Source organism: Miscanthus floridulus, chromosome 9 (genome assembly GCF_019320115.1).
Source record: "Miscanthus floridulus cultivar M001 chromosome 9, ASM1932011v1, whole genome shotgun sequence".
Lineage (NCBI taxonomy): Eukaryota > Viridiplantae > Streptophyta > Magnoliopsida > Poales > Poaceae > Miscanthus > Miscanthus floridulus.
Genome location: NC_089588.1, coordinates 139827778 through 139837450, shown reverse-complemented (window position 1 = coordinate 139837450; position 9673 = coordinate 139827778).

Genomic DNA, 9673 nt, shown 5'->3' with positions numbered 1-9673 from the left:
AAGCCTGGCTCCATGGTACGGAAGTCATGCCCAGTCTGGACCTACGCCGTGGCCAGGGCCACCGCCGCGCCATGGTGAACATCGTGGAGAGCGATCTCCTAGACGCGCGCCAGGACGTAGTGCACAGCCGCCGTAGCCGCATTCACCGCAAGTTGGAGGTTCTCCAACTACACCGTCAGGGCTGGCAATCATAGAAACAAAGGGGTTTTCAAGACAAAGACAGTAGAGATTATAACAAGGGTTTTCTTGGAGTTCATCTTACCCGCCACCATGGCGTTAGACTCGGCCAGTCTTGCCCGGACAGTGTTGGCCTCTTCTTCGGTGGCAAGGAGGGAGGCTTGAGAGGCTCCAAGGTGGATCTCAAGCTGACCGTTCTCCTAAGTTGCCTCAGAATAGCGGTCCTAGGCCTCCCTCCACTCCCGGAGGAAATGCCGGGTGTCGTGGCCGTTGTAGGAGTCGGAGGAGTCCGACGCCATAGCAGCAGATGTGGCGGCAAAAGGCTCACTGGCCCTAGGAGGAAGTGGCCAGAGGCTATCATTTAAGATGAACCTATAAACGGGTTAGAAGGATTCATTGCCATAAGCGAAAAATGTTGGTCTTACCTCATACGGCGGAGGCGCTGGCTCATCGACATGTTCTCCTCTGGGACCTCCTCTGCCGCGCGCTTGTCGCGTTGTCCATGCCAGCTATGGATTTTGTTTGGATCTATGGAGGGGAAGAAGAAACTGCTACTGAGTTTTGAGAAGATGGAGGATGCGAGAAGATGAAGGCAGTTGCAAGTGTAGATATGTTTGAGGTTGGAGCCCTTGGCTGGTATTTATAGCCACGGAGACGGGACAGTAGATATCTTGGGATGTGCAAAGCGTAACTGCAATTAATGGAAGGGGAAGCGCCGCTCCACTAATACCGAGGAAAGCGTGGCGTTGATAACTGAGAGAGGTTTTGAAGGGTTTTTCGTTGTGGAGGCCGTTTTTAGAATTAATTAAATCGGAGTAAAGTCGGAAGTCAGAAATTGGCTCTTCTAGTTGAACTAAAAGGTACAATATAGTAACAGGAAAGGTATAGTTATCAGCAAGTTTTACACATGTTATATGTTACAACTACTAAAATGTGGATTCCAAATTAAGAACATCATGAATTGCTCTTAGAGCTTTCAGCCGAATACCATCAACTTCTGCAATTTGTTGCTTGTCTTCTTTGACTAATCTAGGATTGTTCTCAAGACTACTACAAATGGTCTTGCCTTCTTTGACCTAGGTCAACATCTCTTGTTTCCTCTATGTGATGGCATTGGGGATCTGAACCAAGTTGGATTCATGGCAATTGAAGGAGGCCTTCACACTTTCTGGTTCTTTTTCAAGCTCAGCACGCTTAGCTCTTAGTTGATTCAACTTTGGTTCAATTCTAGAAGAAGAATTCTTCAGATTGTCAATTAGTTGTGCTAATTCTTTGGCTTCTTATTTATTGGAATTCTTCTTGGCCATCAAAGCTTCATGGTCAGACAGATTCCTTTGAGCCTTTTTCACCTTTGGGGCTTGATCTTCAATGATGGATAAAGGTGTCAATTCTTCGATGAGATCTAGGGACAAATTATCCTTAATAGCTAAGACGATTCTTCTCATTGGATCTGCATCTTGAACCAAATCGGCTATATCCTTCTCAAGCATTGGCAACATGTCCCTTAGCCGATTTCTGGTCTATTCTGATAAAGTCCCTTGGAGAGAGGTGGCTGATGAGCTAATCTCACCTTCATCTATGTATTCTTCAAAGTTGAAGGTGTCGCTTAGAGCTTTAGAATTAAGTGCCTATATATAAGCAAAGGAAATCTTATTAGGAGAATCAAATTAGTTGATAACAAGTTAAATGGCGAAGTAAACATAGTACCTTTTCTAGAAGAGGCTCTAGTTGAAGAGAAGGAACAACCGATGATGTGCCAGCATCTTTTTCAATAGTCGGTTGAATCGGCTCTGGGCTTTCATGGATAGTGTCTGCAAGCATCAAGTAATGTTTCAGTTTATGTTTGCTATGGGAAGATATATGAACATGAGAATTTTTTACCATCAACTGTCTGCTGAGCTGGAGAATCGATAGTTTGGGCATCAGCGTAAGCAGGATGATCATCAGCTGGTGAATTATCAGACCTTCGTTCTTATGCATATGTCTTTTCAGGTGGAGTCTGACAAGGTAAATGGTTAGAGGAGAATAAAAATTATATAAAATTAATAGGCTTGAGAGGATACCTTGGTAGCATCAGGAGGTGAAATAGAGAGATGCTCATCTTCTGTCACCTGAGGTATGTCAGAAACATCAGTTGTTTCAACTGTAATCGGCTCTTTAGGGGGGAACAGCGATGAGAGGTTGGCAGATGCTCATTCAAGTGCCTGGGACAGTAGTTTAGCGCTCAAAATAGACTGGGATGAAATACTTTATGACTGCAAGAGGGAATTGGATCAGAAATTAAATATTAATGTGAGAAGGGAGATAAGTTGATTTACCTGAGCAGTTGATGGTTTGGTTCTGCAAAGTCTTTTCCCAGTGGTGGTTTTCTGAGTCACGCGGCTGCTTTGCATTTAGAAGATTGATATGTAAGCATTGTTGGGGCAGTTGGAGTCTTCATCAGCTTCTTTAAGATGGGTGTTGTGGATCCCATTCTTGAGGCTGGACATGGTGGATAGTATTCTATGTGATGCCCTTTCCTGTACGGCCATGGTGAAATTCAACTGGAAGTACACATGGTTTGATATTACAACTGAAAATTGCTACAGCTGTTGCATCTGAGCAGCCTGATTCAAACTGAAATTTGACTAGCAGAACTAATTCATTGTCTTCATCTTCATCATAAGGCAACCAAGTCAAGATGTTTGCATCAAATCCTCTGTAGAATTTCTTAAAGAGATGGCCTACATCAACAACAATTGTTATGGCTGATGCAGCTTCACCATAATTCATGCACTGTCGAGTTTTTCCTTCTTTTCCTTTGTAATCTTCAGCAAAGTTGAAAGAATGAAAGTTCAGATTTCTGAGATCAGGTCTTACAATTTTGTGCATATATAGGTTCAGCCATAGTTGTATGAACCACAAAGGGCCACTAATGGTATGCACTGGTTCATTCTTCAGCAACCTAGTGCATTAGATAATAAGCAGATCCTAGCAGGTATTTTCCAAGAGGGATTTCATTGCTAGCTGCTAGATGCTCTGCTAGGTATTTGTGATTGAATGTTGGACCACAGGATGATCCATAAAAGATGAATCTTTCTAGTCACATGTTCAAGAAAGCTAGATGTTCCCTTTCATCAACAATCGATCCATTTCCAATATGGTTCAGAATGTAACTTGCCCATCCTGTGCAGTCTGATATTTTGGCTAATTTTTTGGATCCAGCACTTAAGAAGTCATAAGGTTGTATTGATCATGTTATTCTAAGGCCACTCAACATATAAACATCGACCAAAGTGATGGTCATTGGGCCATGACAAAAAATGAAAGCATTTAGGGTGTTGGACCAAAAGTAAGATGTAGAAATCATAAGTGAATCATTCATCTCCATTCCAGACAGTGATAGTGTCAAGCATTGATTCAAGTCATAAATCTCCCAATCTCTAGTCTTGTTCTCCGATACCCTACGAAACCAATCTCTCCATCTCTTAGGCATTTTGGGCCAATGTTGTAACACCCTAAAATTTGCCTCTTTTGAAAATAGGTTTAAAATGATTTATTTCCAAATTTTATGCTCATAAAATATAGGAAAAATAAATTTTTTCATTAAATTAAAATTTATCATAAAGCATAGCAACATGGGTGTGCATACATCATGGTGCATTTGTTTCTTTGTATTGTGTGGATTTGATTCAAATTGGAAATATTCAAAAAAAATTCAAATAAAATTAAAAATGGCTTTAAGTGAAAGAAAAGAAAGAAACGAGAATTAGAGACTAAAAGAATTTAAAAGGGTTGTAAACTTTATTTTTGAGAACTTACAAAAATTTCTTATTTTTAATTAAGTTGAAAAGTGTATTTGAAACTCCATTCAAATTTGGTTTGGTTCATATTTGAAATAGGTTTTGAAATAAAAGAAAAGGAATTTTACTCCTCCCTCTCCCCTCCTATTTGGCCCAATGCCAGCTACCCTGGCCTGCCTTCTCTTCCTCACTGCCTTCCCCGCGTGGCTTTTGCCCTGGCACCGGCCTAGCTCCCTTCCTCCTAACCGCGCGGTCTATCTCCCCTTCTCCACTGCGCAGCCCAGCAAGCCATCCCAGGTCGGCCCAGGCCGAAGCTCAGCCCTGCCGCGCCTAGCCCAGCTTCACAGCCAACAGCCACGCCGCGTGTTTGACCTCTCTCCCTTTGTCTCTTTGACTACCCATCCCCATGCCCTCCTTTCATTGAAAGGTGGGACTGCCCCGTCAGGATCCTCTCCCACCTTGAGCCGTCCCCACAACGGAGTCTGCTCTGCCGAAGGAGTCTGCTGCCATTCTGCCCGCGTCATTGCCTTGCGTCGCAAGTGTCTATGCCCCTTAAATAGCGGATGCCCGAGCCCTCCGTTTCCAATCCCTAGCTCGAGAGCCACAGCCACCACATAGCTTGAGCACCCGCAGCCACGCCGCAGGAGATCCGTCACCGACTGGTTCTCCACTATGTCGTCTCGTCGACTCGACGAGCCACCTGCCTTGCTTTGCATGAAGGTAAGGAAGCCGCCTGAGCCGCATGCTTGTTCTCTCTCGCTTTCTGTCATTCTTCTGCGGTGTTGCCAAGCCGCTCCGTCATGTAACCCGTTGCCGCCGTGCCACGTCGGGCCACCCCAATGCCTTCATCGGGTTCGCCATCTCCTCTGCTTGCTCCCTGTGTTTTGCTCATGGTGAACCAAGGCCTCTAGGGCCATTTCCATGTTCGCCGGTGAGGTGCTCTATCGCCGGCAATGGCTACCACCACCGCGGTCATCTCTTTCCGATGGCCGGTTTTTCTTTTTCCCGCTCCCATCTGATCTGTCGTGTTGATGTTAGATCCGATGGCCGATATTCATCCGTACCTCTTCGTCGGTCAACATTGCAAAAGAGCCCCTCCGGTTTTCTATTTTCAAACACGTGGTCCAAAGCGCAATCACATGTTACGTTTTCTTCTTTGGAAAGCGTAGTTTGGTCGGTTTAGATCCAAAATTTGTTTTTAGTTAATTACAGTTTCACTACTACACAAACTTTACTGGAGGTGGGCGTTTTCGGTTTCCTGCGGTGGGCAAAGCCGTCCACCGCAGCCTAGAGGCCACGGTAAATCGTGGCTTAACCGCAGCGGGCGGCTTTGCCCGCCGCGGTTAACCGATTTACCGCGGCGGGCGATGTAACGTGCCCGCTGCGGTAAATATACTTTTACCACGGTGGGCACGTTACACCGCCCGCTGCGGTAAATTATTTTACCGCGGCGGACACCTTTTGTGGCCCGCCGCGGTTATGTTCATTAGCCGTGGCGGGCTTTATTATTTGCCCGCCACGGTAAATTATTTCCTGAATTAAAAAAAATACAGCAGGCATATAAATTAAAATTCAAATCACATCCAGATTTCACATATTAAACTTAAAAAGTATGCAGGCATTACACATGAGATAATATACATATATATACATTCACTTGGTCGTTCTTGTCATCGTTAATTCATTACATTTACATATTAAAGTCGTTATACATGCGCTAAGGTGTAATCCTGCGGACGCATCATCGTGGGCCATTTCCTCAGCCTCTCGTACTCCGGTAAAATCGCTAGCGGGTTGTTCTCAATGAAGAACGTGCCCCCTTCAAGCACGCATTTGTCTAAGACAAACTTACATATGTCTGCCTTTGTCTGCTTGAAGCTGTGTTGGGTGCTCTGCATGTCTCTCGACCAGTTCAATCCATTCTTGAGCACCCTCCAACTGCTGCTGTACTGCTTGCACACCCTCAGGAACTCACAGGCGTAGAAGCCACAGGTTTGTGATGCTATCGGTTGTTTGGCACACTGCATGATCGATACACAAGCATTACAACACAGGCATTAGAACGCATATGAACGGAAAGCACAATTAAACCTTTCAAATACTTACCGGAAAGTTGCGTCTAATTTTGATGCGGTTCTTATGCTTAGCCTTAAAATTCTCTGTTCTTCGATCATAGCATTCAGGATCCTTCACGTACTCCTTATAAGCGCTATACAAAATGTACTAGTATTAGGCAGGGCATTAGAACGCATATGAGAAGACAGTTCAGTCACTTACACTCTGAGGCAATCTTCAAAGGCCTTGTACCCTTTTAAGTTTGGTACTATCAACGAATCAAATACACAGGCCCTGCCATCCTAAGGGTAGATGATAAATGCAACCTAGTGACCCTCGAGGCCTTGGCTACACCATTGAAACAAAATACAGGTTACGACGAGAAATAATAATTCTAGCTAGCTACCCACTTATCTCTACAGGCATGTCTTCGACTTACCCAAAGTGGTAGGCAGCTAGGATACACCCATTTCCCCTTATCTTCTTCGTTGCTCCTAGTATGTACCTTGAAATGTTCAACTTCTCATTGTCCATCAGTTTCTTCCTGTGCGCCTCTCTCTGTCGCTTGGTCAAGTCTTTCAAGGTTGGATGATTGTCATCTAGGTGGTAACCAATGATGAGTCTTTGAGCAATATGCATTGGAGATAGATAGATAACATCAAGTTTTAGTTCCTTGGATATATAGGCCATCAACCTGCAAGGACAAGCCATCGTGGCATATATAAGTTTCCTATTAACCGCGGTGGGCGATTCATACCGCCCGCCGTGGTAAATAACGATTTCCTACGGCGGGCAAGTAAGGTGGCCCGCCGCGGTAAACCCTTTTCCCGCAGCGGGCGCCTCGGTGGCCGGCCTCGCTGGCCGGCCACCGGTTAACCGTGGCGGGCAAAAGAGGTGCCCACCACATAGCCCATTTTGGCCACGCTGCGCAAATTGATTCCTGTAGTAGTGTTTTGCTACTATTTTCTTTAGGCCATAACTTCTCCGTTTTAACTCTGATTTGACCCGTTTAACTTGCGTTAGGTTTGTAATTTCATAATCTACATGTTCATACTACTGTTAAGTAGGTTTTCAACTTTGAAAATTGGAGGTTAGATTTAATCTATTATTTTATTCAAATAAATCTTGTTTAAATCATATCTTCTATGTTTTAACTCTGTTTTAGTCCATTCAAGTTGCGTTGGATTCATAATAACATAAACTATACATTGGTAACAATGTTTATCATATCATTGTTTTTGAAATTTTGTGGTTTAAATCATATCTTGAATAACAATTATGCAACTAGATTTAATAAATAAAATATGATTTGTTTCACTTTAGTTTTATAATTCAAATCTAAATTTGACTTAAATTATAATATCTATAAAATATATTATATATGTTTTTATATAATTAAAACACATGAAGCTAATAGTTTTATATTTTCTTCTATGAGCAAATCTTTCGGTAGATGTATCTTTTTCACCATAGCTCCGATTAGCGTCCTTTTCGCGTTTGTGTGTTTGTAGCAAGACGTAGATACGTTTTGTTTTACAAACTTTTCATCTTGATTTTATGTTTGGTGTACTATTTTAATTTAGATCTATTGTTTGCTTCATGTATGATTGCATGGATGTTTGTGTGGTGCTTTATGATCATGTTTAGTCGGTGAGCTTTACGCGTTGAACCAAGAAGCAGATCTTTGAAGATTTGGATTGGAAGAAGGATCTAATTTTAAGTCAAGTATAGCATGAGATCTTCCTTGTTGTCCTATACACCTTTAATCATTTAATTCATACTGCATGTGTCTACCTTGACTGCCACTAAGGATTTCCTAGTGCTTTATTACCTTGTGCCTTGATACCTATGGGGTATTGCATTGGGTAGTATGATGCTAGTGCTCAACTAATGCCATAATCTTGTAACTTGACTAATGGATTATGCAATAAACATTAAAAGATGCTTTTTAGCAACATGGAATCAGGGGGCTAGAGCATTGGGCTGTTTTTATGGTGCTCTAGATTCCTCTCCCTAAGGACTTATCTGTAAGTGATCATTCGGGACTTACAGTACAGCTGTGAGGGCTATATGGCTCTGGCTTGAGCTCAGTATGAGGACCTTTTCCAACTTGTTAGAGGTTACCTTTATTGGCATAAGAATGGCTTGATGAATCAGGTATAGGACAGCCTTTGCTCTTATGTGTATAGCCATGATGGAATTGTGCCATTCGACAGGGGGGTTTCGATATCTGTTTGTTGAGTGAATCTAATAGCCCTAACTTGTTAGACGAACCTTTGAAAGGCTTCATAGTGAACCCTACCGACCTTCCTTGGAACTAGGTCAAGAGATTAGCTATCTCGGGCGAAAGGGTAAATCACGACTCACAGTGAAAGTGTACAACCTCTACAGAGTGTAAAACTGGTATATCAGTCGTGCTCACAGTCACGAGTGGCCTTGGAACCCTTACGGAATAGATGATGAACACTGATGATACTGATGATAAAGATGCTCACTAATGATTACTGTTTATGCTATTCATTATTCATGTTTACCTGATCATGTGTTTATGGGCTTGTGATGAACTTGTTGGTACTCCTTTGCTAAAATTATGACTCATTAAAAGCTAATCACAGTTGAACTAGTGTCAGCCTTTTGAGCCTCATGAACCCCATGTTATATTTGTTGAGTATGACATGTACTTACGCTTGCTTTATTTTTCAATTATTTGGATAAAAATCCCGAATGGGTACCAGATTGCTAGTTTGGAGGAATTAGGCTTGTGATCAACCAGTTAGTTATCCCTATAGAATTGGATCTTCACCCGAAGATCGGAGTTGTCTTTCCATTGTTTGCTATCTAAGGTTATATTCCTTATATTACTACGCTATGTATTTAAGCATTGTCTATTGATATTACCCTTATTTGTAGCTATATGTGAGATTTGACTTCCTAGGCTCACATATGGTGTGTATCTAGTTTTGTTCTTAAAACTGGGTGCTACAAATGCCTAAAAGGAGTTTTGGTGTTCCAGGAAGACAAATCTACTACAGATTGTTTGAAGGGGATTCGGTTGGTTTCTTGATTGATGAAGTCAGATGGATCAGGGTCACCCATAAGCCTAAGATAATAAACATTGGGAACAACAACCGGAGGAATCAAAATTTCATTTCTCATTTCCTATAAACTAGGTAGAATAAATTTAAGAAAGGAAATACAGGGTGACGGCTAATACTTGGAACATGGGAACTTGAAGGCATACCTCAGGAACGTGGTCGCTGGTCGCCAGTGCAACCAAAATGGATCTGAATCTGAGGGAGGTTACTTGAATAATAGCTTGATAGAGCAGAGGATTTGCTAGGGTTAAGGCCTTGGTGATGGTGGCTTTGGCTATTGAGGCTTGCTCCAGAAAGAGGGGAAAGCAAATAGGCCGAGTAAGTTGGAGATGATATTATTGGGGTATTATATAGAATTTGGACCAAGAAGTCAGGATGTCATGCGTATACTTTGGAATGAACAGTTGCGACACGGTGAGTAGGTAAATAGAAATTTTGGAATAAAATCATTTTTATCCCAAAATTGGGGGGCATGTGTTTACAACAAAATTTGGAAAGAAGAACGCAGGAACTCGAAGCTTCTAAGATTGTGCCGTCAAAGAATCGATCAGATGTGAATCGATA